Raw genomic sequence first — 15,711 nt, 5'->3', positions numbered from 1 at the left:
CTAGAAGCCTAATATAAAGTCATTCTATTATTAGAGCTTTGCTGTTTGTGTTTTTTTTTTTAATCTGGAATATCCTTGACTACTCTTACTTGAGTTTATAAGACTCCACATTTAATCCTAAAACTGGTGACCATTTATAGAAGATCTACCATGCATCAGATCCTTGGCCTATATTTTAAATCCTTGCAACAACTCTTTGCAGTAGGTATAATTCCTTGATACTATGAGGAAATTGAGGCTCAGAAAGTTAATGTCATGTATCCAAGTTTATAGCGAGCTGTGAGATTTGAATCTCTAGTTCAAATATAGCCTCTTTTCTGTACCATATATATTTTATACAGCGATCCTCCTTGGAATTTTTTCTTCTGTGTCCAAGGTTTTTAAAATTAAAACATATGCTTGCTTGTAGTAAGTGGCCCTTCCAGTTCATAACACTGTGTTTCTCTTATTATAATTGTTACATTGTATTCAAATTATGTTTCTGACCTAGAGATTACCATATTAATCTTTGTGTGTGTGGCACATAGTAACAACTCAATATTTTCAGACTGAATAAATGAATGAATAGAATTCACAATACCTATCTTCCAATAAGTCTCTATTTTAGATCTGTAATATTTTTCCTAGAAATTCTACACCTTTATGGATACTGAAAAGCAGAGGAAAAGGGTTTAATCCTCCATTACCTCACTTCTTTAAACCCTTTACATGAAACTAATCTTTTTATTTTAGTTTTCTAATGTTTTGCTTTATTATAATTGACGAATCCTTTTACTCAATCTAATACAATAATGTGGGATTTATCATTGGAGATTATACATTGCACAAGAGCAGGTATGATTCTTTTTTTTTTCTTTACCACACTTAGAGTGTGGAGGTATGATTCTTTATCTCACTAGTATGTACTCAGAACTAGAGCTGTGCTTTGCTCACAGAAAATGTTTGATAAATAGTCGGTGAAGATGGCCCCATAAAAAAACCCTAAATAACCAAAGCAGTGTTCAAAAAGTATAACAAAGCTGGAGGCATCATATTACAGAGCTCCAGTAATCAAAACAGTATGGTATTGGCATAAAATTAGACACACAAATGGAAGAAAATAAGGAGCCCATAAATAATCCCATGCATATACAGTCAATTAATCCATGAGAAAAAAAGCTAAGAATATACAAGTGGGGTGGCATAACCTAAAAAACTTCTGCACAGCAAAGAAGACATCACCAAAATAAAAAGGCAACCTACCAAAGGGGAGAAAATATTTGCATACCATGTATCTGATAAGAGGTTAATATACAAAAATTATAAGGAACTCATGCAACTCAATAGCAAACAAACAAACAAAAAAAACCATCAAACAATACAATTAAGAAATGAGAAGATCTGGCACAAAAACAGACACTCAGATCAATGGAACAAAATAGAGAACCCAGAAATGGACCCACAAACGTATGGCCAACTAATCTTTGGCAAAGCAGGAAAGAATATCCAATGGAATAAAGACAATCTCTTCAGCAAGTGGTGCTGGGAAAACTGGAGAGTGACATGCAGAAGAATGAACCTGGACCACTTTCTTACACCATATACAAAAATAAACTCAAAATGGATGAAAGACTTAAACATCAGACAGGAAGCCATCAAAATCCTCAAGGAGAAAGCAGGCAAAAACCTCTTTGACCCTGGCAGCAGCAACTTCTTACTCAACATGTCCCCAGAGGCAAGGGAAACAAAAACAAAAATGAACTATTGAGACCTCATCAAAATAAAAAGCTTCTGCACAGTGAAGGAAACAATCAGCAAAACTAAAAAGCAACCGGCAGAATGGGAGAAGATATTTGCAAATGACACACCAGATAAAGGGTTAGTATCCAAAATCTATAAAGAACTTATCAAACTCAACACCCCCAAGAAAATAATCCAGTGAAGAAATGGACAAAAGACATTAAGAGACACTCCTCCAAAGAAGACATCCAGATGGCCAACTGACACATGAAAAAATGCTCCACATCACTCATCATCAAGGATTACAAATCAAAACCACAATGAGATACCACCTCACACCTGTCAGAATGGCTAACTTTAACAACTCAGGCAAAAACAGACATTGGCGAAGATGCAGAGAAAAGGATCTCTTTTGTACTGCTGGTGGGAATGCAAGCTGGTGCAGCCACTCTGGAAAACAGTATTGAGGTCCCTCAAAAAATTAAAAATGGAACTACCCTACGACCCAGCAATTGCACTACTAGGTATTTATGCAAGGGATACAGGTATGCTGTTTTGAAGGGGCACATGCACCCCCATGTTTATAGCAGCATTATCAACAACAGCCAAAGTATGGAATATACTTGGAATACATACACACACACACACACACACACACACACACACACACAATGGAGTATTACTCACCAATCAAAAAGATTGAAATCTTGCCATTTGCAACTACGTGGATGGAACTAGAGGATATTATGCTAAGTGAAATTAGTCAGAGAAAGACAAATATTATATGACTTCACTCATTTGAGGACTTTAAGACACAGAACAGATGAACATAAGGCAAGGGAAATAAAAATAATATAAAAACAAGGAGGGGGACAAAACATAAGAGACTCTTAAATATGGAGAACGAACAGAGGGTTACTGGAGGGGTTGTGGAAGGAGGGATGGGCTAAATGGGTAAGAGACATTAAAGATTCTACTCCTGAAATCATTGTTGCACTATATACTAACTACCTTGGATATAAATTTTTAAAAAGTAAAATAAATACTTAAAAAATAAATAAAAAATGAAAAGATCTAAAGAGACATTTTTCCAAAAATGACATACAGATAGCCAACAGGTACATGAAACAGTGCTCAGTATCAGTAATCATTAGGGAAATGCAAATTATAACCACATGAGATATGACTTCACGCCTGTTAAAATGACTTGTCAAAATAACAAGAAATAACAAGTAACAGTGAGGATGTACACTTTTGGTAGGAGTTTAAAATGGTTCAGCCACTATGGAAAACAATATGGAGGTTCCTCAGAAAATTTAAAAAAGAATTGTCCTATGATTCAACACTTCTACTTCTGGGTATTTATCCAAATAAAACAAAAGCACTACCAAAAAAAAATATCTGTACCCCTGTTCACTGCAACATTATTTACAATAGCCAAAACATAGTAACAACCTAAGTGTCCATGAATGAATGGATAAAGAAAATGTGACATGTGCTCGTGCGCGTACACACACACACACACACACACACACACACACACACACACACACACAATGGATGTTATTCAGCCATGAAAAGGAATGAAATCTTACCATCTGTGACAACATAGGTGGAACTTGAGGGCTTTATGCTAACTGAAATAACTCAGAAAGACAAAAAGACAAATACCATATTATCATTTATGTGGATTACAGAAAACAAACACACACAAAATATCTGAGTTTATGAACACAGAGAATAGACTGGTAGTTGCCAGAGGTGGGGGTCATGGGGAGTTGGGAAGAATGGGTAAAGGGGATCAAAAACTACAAACCTCCAGTTATAAAATAAGTCATGAGGATACAATATATAGCATGGCGACTATAGTTCATAATCCTGTTGTGTAATTGAAAGTCACTGAGAGTAGATCTTAAAAGCTTTCATCACAAGAAAAAAATCTGTAACCATGTATAGTGGTGGATGTGAACTTGATTAATCATGGTGGTCATTTCATATATACAACCATCCAGTATACATGAAACTAGTATGTTATATGCCAATTATATCTTTAAAAAAAGAAAACTGTAAGAAAATATATATAATCAAAAATATTTGTTGAAGAAATGGACAAATGCAAGGATTATACAAATGTGGAGGGAATTTGCCTTACATTTACCTGAAAGCAAGTAAAATGTTCTCTCCCATAAGCACTGGAGAAAGGGAAACTCTCCTCTAAGTTGGTAGGGGAATGGATGACAGTTATATTCAAGAATATGAAAGGACTTGGGGCGCCTGGGTGCTCAGTCGGTTGGGCATCCAACTTCGGCTCAGGTCATGGTCTCATGGTTCATGGGTTCGAGCCGCATCAGACTCTGTGCTGACAGCTCAGAGCCTGGAGCCTGCTTCAGATTCTGTGTCTCCCTCTCTCTCTGCCCCTCCCCTACTCGAACTCTGTCTCTCTTACTCCCTCTCTCAAAAAAATGAACAAACATTAAAAAAAGCATGAAAGGACCAAATGTGTCTATCCTATAGCCTTTGAAGCTTTCTGCCAGCTTCACTGTCTAAATCCTCTCTACATTTACATATTACATTTCTTCTCTAGTTCCTTCCCCTAGGAAATTCTTCCATAAATATAAATTCTTGTAAGTAATAGGTTATTGAAAATGCAGTCTTTTTCACATGAACTACATTGTGTCTATACACTTACCACTCCCAGTTGTGAAATTACACTTTTTAGATTTTTGCTAGAGTTCATTTGATGATTAGACCAATATAAATTTTGCTTACAACATGCTCCAAAAAAGAGAGAGCACTGTGTTTACAGGAGCTACAGGAATTCTACAGGAGCCATTTTCCTTATGTATATTCTGTTTGTACATTCTTTTTATTAACCATGGAGATAGTTTATAAGGGATATTTTTGACACAAATTTAGGCTGTCAGAGTTAAATTTCATTTTAATTTATTTTATCCATTTAGTCATGCATTCATTTAGCATACGTTTATTCAGTACTCACAATGGGCCAGAAATGATGGTGTCAGCACACAATGGTAAAAAAAAATATATATGTAATTTTTGAAAAACTGTGATTAAAATCAATTGGTATATAATTACTCACTGACTTTTACTTTAATTCTTATAAAAAGAATAGCTTAACTCTGATATGTAATAAAAATCAGCCATATGAACCTTAATATTCATATCAGAAATTATTTTTCACCTTTTTTCAATTTGCTGGAACTTTGTACATTTAAGTCTCACTCAACTGCTCTGAAACTGTCAAAAGTATAATTATAGTATTTTAGAACTGTAGCTAATCTTAGAGATAATCCAGTCACAAAGCTCAAAGTGGAATTTCACAAAATGATTTGCCTATTTACTCAGTTAAAGGTAGAGATACCATAGCACCCAGGTATAATCATTCTTCATTCATCTTCTTGTTATGACACCATTGTATGTATATATTCCATCCCTGGAACTTAGCTTTTCCACTTTTCATCATTCAGGTGTTAAAATACAGCATCAAATTAATTTCTTATAGAAATCTATTTGCTTTTCTTCATGGGCACACAAATTGGCTACACGCACCGCCCCGCCACCACCACCCCCACCCCCCGACCCCCTGCCCAGCCTTGCAGTTAGTTGTGAACATACCGTGGAGATGTAGCCAATGGGATGAAGTTTAAGGGCTATGTGCCTTATCTGGGACAAGGCTTTAAAAACGTGTGGGCCAACTCCCCACACTGTTTCCCCCTCCAATACCTGGATACAAATAATAACGAGAATCCACATTACAGTAAGATCATAGATGAATGAATCCATGGTCCCCTAATTACTGCTTAACAGAAAAACTCTCTGAAGGTCAGGACTCACCCCTTGAACTGGTAAGTGAACAAGAATTAAACTTCTCTTGAGCTTTAGTCCCTAAGGTTTTGTATATAGGGTTGTATCTACAGCGTTGCATTACAGCTCATTTGGGATTCTTATTGGCTTCTTAGAGTAGCAATATTTAAGCACACAAAGTGACTATTTCCAATGGAAATTCATGCTGGTGCTTTTTGCACGGAGAGGCTATAGAATAGAGGAAACTTATTTTCATATAAAAAGGAGGATAGAAGTATAATTTTAAGTAGGGAGACACAGGGATAGTTCTATTCAGATATATCTATTATTTAATGATTAAATGATAACTAGGAAGTTTTAAAGCCATATTTATATATAAGTGCCAGTGCAGGTCTATAAAACTTTTTTTAATTTGACTCCTGCAAACTCTTATGAAACTGTCGAAGGTGGCCAATACACGAATGGTTAAATTACATTTCTCAAAAATATAAGGGATGCAATCAGATTATGTTTCTGTTATCCCATGAACTGAAAAAGCAAATTGGCTAATACTGATATTCTCCAATGGTTTTTCTTCATAAATAGTTTATCTTTCTTCATAAACCTTTCTTCTCTATATGCCACATTTTTCTGCAGTGGTATAGAGGAGTACTTATATCAGCAATCGTTAAAAAAATATTTCCTACTATTATAATGAACAGTTAAGGTGCAAAAATATTTATGTACTTTGTATATGCAATATATTATAAAGTAGCATATACAATACATTGTATGTATATATGTATATGCATATATATGTGTGTGGATATATAGGTGTATGTATGTGTGTGTGTGTGTGTGTGTGTATATATATATATATATATATACACATATACATATATAGATATATATACACATATATATACATATATAGATATATATATGCATGCTACAGCGCACTTTCCCAGGCAGAAATATTTTACAGTACTTATTTGTAATCACATACAAACAGGCATCCTGTTTGTCCTATTTCAAAAATTTAATGAAACGGTTAAAAATTAATATGGTTATTAATCTTGATATTCCTTTAAAAATATATTCTCTTGAAATTTGGAAAGTTTAAAAATAGAAAACTCAAATGTAATATCTTAATACACATACGTATCTAAAAAGTAATGCAGTTGAGCCTTGAACAGCACAGGTTTGAACTACCTGGGTCACTTACAGACATTTTTAAAAAATAAATACAGTATAGGGTCACTTTGGTGGCTCAGTCGGTCAAGGGTCTGACTCTGGCTCAGGTCATGATCTCACGGTTTGTGGGGTCAAGCCCTGAGTTGGGCTCTGTGCTCTCAGTTCAGAGCCCGGAGCCTGCTTTGGATTCTGTGCCTCCCTCTCTCTCTGTCTGTCCCCTGCTCGCATTCTTTCTCTCTCTCAAAAATAAACATTTAAAAGATTTAAAAAAATACAGTATAGTACTGTAAATATATTTTCTCTTTCTTATTATTTTCTTCACATTTTTCTCTAGCTTTATAAGAATTCAGTATTAATACATATAATGTACAAAATATGTGTTCACTGACTTTATGTTATCGGTAAGGCTTCTGGTTAACAGTAGACTCTTAGTAGTCAAGTTTGGGGGGATTCAAAAGTTACACCTGGACTTTCAATTGTTCAAGGGGTTCGTGCCTTGAGCCTCAACATTGTTCCAGAATCAATATATTAGGTTATTTGTATTTGAGTTTGTAAAGAAAAGCATCAAGGTTTTCCAAAACAGTGTTTTTCTCCATTATACTTCAGATGCACAGAATTAGATAAAAAATAACCTCTGGTTCATTGAACATACTCATCATTGTCAGTACTTGGCACACTTTTGTTTGGTCATTAATTTTAACAAATTTAATAATGCAATAAGCCCCAGTAAACTCACCACTGAAAACCTAATTGATCTTGCCAAGTTTGCCTATGCTTTTGTTCTTAGCTGTTGTAATGTCCTCCTCATTACATTTGTTTTTATACATAGCATGATCTAAATTTCTCTTTTGTTATATTTTGTTTCATTTCTTGCAGGTGTATTTTATAGCAATTAAAAAAAATTTAGACGTTGAGCACACTCATTTCGGTGCTTCCTACCTTCCCAATATATTTAAGCTATAAGATTTCTGAAAAGCAGCAGTTTTGCTGAATTCTATAGGTTTTTATAAGTACTATTTTTACAGTCATTTGTTTCTAGTATTATAATCAGCTTGAGATACACTTTACAAAGAATAAAATTTATCAACTTTAAGTGAATTGCATGGTAAGTCTTGAGACAAACGTATGTCCTCAAATAACTGCTATCACAATCAAGATATAGAATATTTCCATCACCCCAAGTTATATCATGCTCTTTTACAGTAAATCCCCTCCACATATCCATCCCAACCTAATAATTGTTATTAAATTTGTCTTTTATGAAATTTTATGCAGTTGAAGTTATATATGATTTTTTGTTTGTTTCAGGCTTCTTTTACTTAGTATATGCTGTTAACATTCATCCTTATTGTTGTGAATAATCAGTTCGCTTCTTTTACATAGATTTGCCACAATGTGTTTATCCATTCACCAGTTGATGGACATTTGGGTTATTTTAGTTTGTGGACATTATGAACAAATCTTTCCCACACTCACAAGTCTTTGAGGGGACATCAATTTTCATTTCTCTTGGTTATGTAGCTAGGAGTAGGATTGCTGGATCATCTGGTAAGGGTGTGTTTACCTTTACATGAAACTGCCAAGGTATGTTCTAAAGTGGAATTTATACCAGCAATATGTGGGATTTCCAGTTGTTCTACATTTGCAGAGACACCTGATATTGCCTGCTTCTTCCATGTAAGCTATTCTAGCTATTCTAGTGAGATACCACAGTGGTATCTCATAGTTTATTTTGCATTTCTCAAATGATTAATGGTACTAAAGATGTTTTTAAGTGCTCATTAGGCATTCCTCTATCTTGTTTTATCTTTGTATTTAAATTAACTAAATTAAAAAAAATTTAATTTCGTTTCCCTAGTCGTACTGGCCACATTTCAAATGTTTAACAACTATATGTGAAAATGCAAGCTATAAACTAGGAGAAAATATTTGAAAACGTGTATGATAACATTTTTTTAATAATAGACTTTCTAAAAAACTCATAACTCAATAATAAGAGAACTAACCTAGTTTCAACAATAGGAAAGGCTTTGAACGGACATTTCTCAAAACAAGTTTGATTTATACCAATTTCTTTCAGAAGTGACTTTTTTTGGTCTGGAAACACAGTTTTTTTCCTAATAATTTTACTTTGATATACTTTGGCCTTGACGCCACCTGGTTAATTTTTCTAGGTACAAAGAGGGATTATTTTAGTGGAGAGATCAAGTCTACTTTGATTTCAGAAAAATGAAAATATTTAGTTCTATCATTGTTTTGTTTTTAGGTCTTTCAATTCTAATTGTATGTATGTTGGATCTCCTATGCCTGTGTTCTCTATCTTTTTAAAAATATTTTATTTCTTTTGGAATTTATTTCTGTTTCCTTTTTGACTTTACATTCTCTGTATCTATCACCGTACTTTCAGTCATATTTACCTTGCTTAGGCACTTTTTATCTTAACATTTATTTGAGTTGACTTTCTGTTTTTCTTTAATTAATTTAATGAATAGTGTTCCACTTCTATTTTCAGTTTTTGAATGCCCAGTTCATTGTGGTGAACCTTATCTGCAATGATTATTCAATTAGGTTTAATTTGTATTGATGTTATGTACCAGTTGTCCTCTGCTTCAAGGTTTGGAGTATTTCTTCAGCCAAAAAATTCTGATTTTTACTTCATCTTTTTTTTCTCACACTAATTTTTTGTGAACGATGGCTTCTTTTTGCTGTTGTTGATAAGCCCTTTAATATTTTTCTGGACCAGTAATAACAGATTATTTTGTGGATGGGGCATAAATGAGTTTGGGTGATTTCATCTATTAGTTCAAGATTACCTTCAGAGTGAAGGACAGTTCGTTTAATAAATGGTGTGCTGTGAGAGGTTGATTTTTTACTTTATATTACCCAGTGAGCTCATTTGCCCTTAATGTATCAACTATTTGTCAGACAAAGTAGAAAGGCCATGACAGCTCGAAAAAGCTGAAGGAATAAAGAGCAAATGAGTTCTAGGATCAATATCTGGAGTCCAGGAAACCAGGGTCAATTCACTCTTTACTACCTAGAGTAAGAAAAAGCTTTAGTTTTATCCTCTCCCCAAATAAAACATTAGAAGATGACCCTCTTTAGATTTTAATTAATCAGTCCAGTCAAATTAGAAAAGGAGAGGTAGGGAAGCATTGCTTAAATTCATTATTTTTATCTGTTTTAATCAAATTCTTAAATACATAGGACTTCAAACTGTACTCGTAGCAAATCTCAGACCAGTGTCAGCAGGCACTATTGCCCCAGGACAGAGACAGAGAGAAAAAAGAACATGTTCTTTTTCTACTGATCTTTCTGCAGCATTGCCATGACCAAAGCCCCAAATTTTATTTCTTGTCCTTCCTCCCCACCCATCCTGGACACAAGCAAACACTAGTTCAAAACAGAAGCCTAGAAGCTTTGTGTGTTTTTCTTCATCCATGGGTGTGTTCATTTTATCACCTCACATTGGAGGGGATCAAAGGGTAGGTCCTAAAATGGCGCTTTACAAAGTATAGACATCAAGTTTCTGTAACATTTATGAAAGACTTGTGCAACTGCCATAATTCTGAAATTTTTATTAACCTTTATTATTTATTAAGATTTTAATAAAAGAAATTCATGATAGAGGTTATCCTTGTAAGTTCTGGAATTTTTATCCTTTAGATAATGTTAGATTAAAAAAGATATTTATTTTGCCAAAATATTTGCTGTAGTCGGTAACCTTGGCAAGTAAGTTTTAAATGGATTTTACTTCAAAAGAGAAAATTATGCACTGAATTTTTAAACATACAATTAGAGGTTAAAAAAAATACTTTCTGGAGACTTGGAAGTTAATAAAATTTGTTTTACTAAAGCACTAAATTATGTGCAGAGAAACTATGATTACTCTTTATATAAAATTTTGTGTAATGAGAGATTTTAAATTTGGATTAAAATTTCAAATGAGAATATATCAAGCATAAAAATATATAACCAAACAGTTACTCAATCTCAGATTTGTTTATGGTTTTTTAAGATAAAGTTAGAGTTTTGTCATCCTTGGTCTGTTTCTGTTGCTATTGAAAGGACCCCAATTTTTGTTTTGAGAATCAAATACTTAGAGATGTAAATTTAATAAGGGATGGCAGTAATTTAATACATATGCATATATGTCATTGTCCTCATATCCAGACATGCTGAATGAGAAAGTACTATTAGAATGGTAAATTGGGAGACAGCAATCTGGCAGCGAGCCATACAATGGACTAGAAAATTTACCTAATTATTCAGAATCTTTATGTACAAAATAGAGATAAAACCATCTTTAAACATCCTGGGTAGAATCCTTGTATGGAAGATTTCATTTTAAAAATAATAATCTCTGAGAAAGTTATCCCAGGTCAGTTTAAGAGAACTGTTCTAGGAGTAAAACAGGATCGGTTGAGGCTTTTCAATAAAGTTAAGACTTTTTTTTTTAAATACCTTCTCTTCTGAAATAGAGAACCTGGGTAAGTTAAAAGACTGGATCAAGTATAGAGCTTTTATAGACCAAAGTGCAATGTCGGCTACCTTGCAGAGAGCCATACATCTCTATTTAATAATCCATCCTCTAATGAATGGCCTTGGGATTCCAGATAAATTTAAATAAATCAACCTTGATTTTTCAGACAGAATTAGAGAACCTCTGATTTATGGGCCAAACTTGTACCTGTAATAGTGTAATGACAAAGTAGAAGACCATCTTAGATAAATGTCAGCTAAGATTACAGCTAAAGCTCATGCTCAATTGGGTCTGGTCTGTGGGATATGCTCTTTGTAGCTTTGTTTTATCACCGTATCAAGCAGTACTTATATTTTACAGAAACTTTCAACATTTATTACTTTCAGAAAGGAAAGAATATATAAACATTGAAAAAGTTCTGCACACTGATTTAAAGCTCATATTAAAGTTTAAAAGGTAACATGAAAATATAATTGTATATTGTGCTCTATCAACTCTGTTAAAAAAAAAAAAAAGAAAAAGTTTGGTGTTTTTTGTTTTGCTTTGTTTTGTTTTGTTTTGCTTTGTTTTGTTTTGTTTTGGCGTAAAGCTGGAGACCAGTAACTCTTCCACGAACAAAATTTTATTAATGTTATCTTCATATTGAAATGCTCTGAAGTTGTCAGACTAGATTTCTTTTTACTTTAGTTTCTCCTGCTTAATATATGTAATCTTAAATTGGAGACAATTAGAAGAAGATGGAGTAATTAATTTTCCTTAACTTGTAATAGTAAACAAGTATCATAGCTATACTTTTCCATTCCTGGTAGAGTAATGAAAGGTACATGATTGTCTCTGGGAAGATCAGATAGGATATGAATGAAGTAAGGGCAATGGCTTTTAAAAAGTTTACATTAAATTCTGTTAGTTGAAAAAAATATTCAAAATATATTTTAAAACGTGATCTAACACATGATAGTTGTAAAAATAACACATATTCAGTATAGAAAATTTGGGGAAAACTATAAAGAAGAAGGCAATATTATCTCTAATCTCACTTTCTAGCTCTCAAGCCTCGGCATATAGAATACGATTTTGGTGTATTAATCTTCAGTATTTCCATATGTATGTATTCCTATATAAAATGGGAATTCTATTTATGGTTCGATAAATTTTAAATCATGCTTTGGTGCTTTTAGTTTGTTTTAAAAATATTTCCTATGTTACTATTCTTTCAAAGAACCTTAATATTTACATAATACTTTACATTTGTACCATTATTTATATAACTGTTTGTTATAATAAACATTATTCTTCTGTACTAGTTAAAATATAATATGTGGCTAAATGGGAATACCAGTTGAGGGAGATAGGGTTTTTGCTGGAGAGTCAGATATCTGAACAAGTTACAGAAGAGAATAAATAAAGAAGAAAAATGATATGAAAAAACTGTAAATCAATAAAGATTACAAAGAAATAAAACTTAAAGTCCCAAATTAAAGAAATTAATGTACCCGTATTGCATTATGTTACTTAATTGGGTAAAGTTGATATTTTGTATTTTTTGTTATGAACTGAATAACTTACTAAATTTAAGCCGTATATACACAGCTACATTTCAATTTATTTGTGTACTTTAATAAATGATAAATCCTCTATATGGTTATGCGTTTTGTATTGCACTCCAGATGTGATACACACATTAACATTATTTCCACATTATATGATCTGATTAGACATGAACAGAAAAATAATCACTATGTTCTTTTTCATTTTGTAGCTCTAAGAGGGGTAAACATTTTAGGAAAAAATTTTAATAAATCCTTTTAATAAATAAATTTGTACCAATTAAGATTTTTTTTTTTTTAATTTTTTTTTTTCAACGTTTATTTATTTTTGGGACAGAGAGAGACAGAGCAGGGGAGGGGCAGGGGAGACAGGGAGGGGCAGAGAGAGAGGGAGACACAGAATCGGAAACAGGCTCCAGGCTCTGAGCCATCAGCCCAGAGCCCAATGCGGGGCTCGAACCCACGGACCGCGAGATCGTGACCTGGCTGAAGTCGGACGCTTAACCGACTGCGCCACCCAGGCGCCCCCAATTAAGATTATTTTTTATTTAAATAACATAAGGGGACAGAAACAATAATTGATCATGCAAGTTCACTCATAAAATTGATTTGTAATACTGTTGTATGTGATAAAAAAGAAATTAATCTGGTATTGACTGAGATGAGGAGAGTAGAAAATTTGTTCTTGAGTTTTAATGGAAAGGTCATTGGATGTTGGTTTTTATTTTTTAGCTTTTTGAGGGGCTGTCATGCATTGGACCTCAAAAAGTGAACTATTAGTTATAAAATTTTAAAGGCTTTATATAAATACAGGAGATAAAGGAGATCAATGCATAACTGCCATTAACCAGTGACACAATTTTTCCTTTAGCTTTCTTACCAAAATTATTTTATCTTGTATCCTTTATGGTAGCTGGTTATATGCATCTACTTTGATCGTTATTTAAAGTAAGGATGAGTTTAAGAGGTGATTAGTAAATTTAAACATGTAGCTTAGAAAGATAAATAAACTTACTTATATCAATGAATAGATCATCCAAACAGAGTATTAATAAGAAAACATTGGCTTTAAATCACACAGTACACCAGGTGGATTTAACAGATTCTGAATATAGAACATTCCATCCAAAAGTAAAAGAACATACCTTCTTTTCAAATGCACGGGATAGATCACAGGTTAAGCCACAATAAAGTCTTAATAAATTTAAGATTGAAATTATGGGGAGCACCTTGCTCACCACAATGGTATATAAGAAGAAAACTAGAGAAGTCACAAATACGTGGAAATCAACCACATGGGTTCCTGAACGTCAATGGGTAAATGAAGAAATAAAACAAAACAACAAAATACTTTGAGACAAATGAAAATACAAATTCAACATACCAAAATTTATGAGATACAGTAAAAACAGTTCTAAGAGGGAAATTCATGGTGATAAATGCCTATCTCAAGAAACAAAAAGAATGTCAACAATATACATTTAAACCTCAAAGAACTAAAACAAGTCAAACTCAATGTTAGGAGAAGGAAATAAATAACAAAGTTCAAAGTAGAAATAAATGAAATAGAGACTAAACACACAAAGAAAGAAAACCCCAAGATTGGTGAAACTAAGAACTGGTTCTTTGAAATGATAAAGTTGACAAACCTTCATCTAGGTTCAAGAAAGAGAGAGAGAGAGTGAGGGAGCACCCAAAGAGAAAAAAATAGATGAAGGAGGAAATGGTACCCCAAATACAAGGGATTATGGGACTAGTATAAACAAATACATGCCACAAATTGAACAATCTAGAAGAAATAGGTAAATTCCTAGAAACATGTAACCCACCAAGACTGAATCATTAAGAAATTCAAAATATGAACAGGTAAATTACTAGTAAGGAGATTGGATCAGTAATCAAATACTTTCCAATAAACAAAGGTCCAGGAGCAGACAACTTCACTGGTGAATTCTATTAAACATTCCTAGAATTAATACCAATCCTTCTCAAACCTTTCCAAAAAAATAAAGGGAATGCTTGCAAACTAACTTTAGGAGGCCAGTATACCCTAATCCTAAAAACAGATGAGGACACCACGAGAGAAAAAGAAAACCAAAACAAAACAAAACAAAAACAATCACAGTTCAATATCCCTGGTGAACATAGATACAAAAATTCTCCACAAAACATCAGCAATCTAAATTCAACAATACATTACAAAGTTCATTCACCATGACCAAGCAGATTTATGTCAAAGATGCAAGGATGATTCAACATCCTCAAATCAATCAATGTGATACATAACATTAACAAAATGAAACACAAAAATCATATGATCATCTCAGTAGATGCAGAAAAAGCATTTGATGAAATTCTGTATGTATTTATGGTAAAAACTCAGCAAAGTGGATAGAGAAGGAATAAACCTCAACATAACAAAGGTCATATATGACACAATCCTACAACTAACATCACATTCAATGGTGAAAAGCTAAAATCTTTCCTCTGAGAAACATAACAAAAATGCCAACTTCTGTCATTTTTATTAAACAAAGTATCCTAAGTCTTAGCCACAATGATTAGGCAAGAAAAAGAAATAAAACACAATAAAAGACATCAACACTGGAAAGGAAAAAGACTGTTACTATTTTCAGATAGTATGATTTGATATATAGAGAACACTAAAGATTTCACTTAAACTGTTATAACTAATCTACAAATTCAGGAAAGTTTCAGGACACAAAATCAATATACAAAAATTTGTTATTTTCCTATACATTTATTTCTTTAATGTTTGTTTATTTTGAGAGAGAGAGAGAGAGAGAGAGCGAGCGAGCACGAGTGGGAGAGGAGCAGAGAGGGAGAGAATGTTTTTAATTTTTTTTAACAATTATTCATTTTTGAGAGAGAGAGAAAGAGAGGGAGAGAGAGAGCAAGAGTGAGCTTGAGTGAGGGAGGGGCAGAGAGAGAAGGAGAGACAGA

Source organism: Prionailurus viverrinus, chromosome B4, assembly GCF_022837055.1.
Source record: "Prionailurus viverrinus isolate Anna chromosome B4, UM_Priviv_1.0, whole genome shotgun sequence".
Classification (NCBI taxonomy): Eukaryota; Metazoa; Chordata; class Mammalia; order Carnivora; family Felidae; genus Prionailurus; species Prionailurus viverrinus.
The sequence above is the reverse complement of the archived record's forward strand: the minus strand, read 5'-3'. Positions refer to the sequence as shown.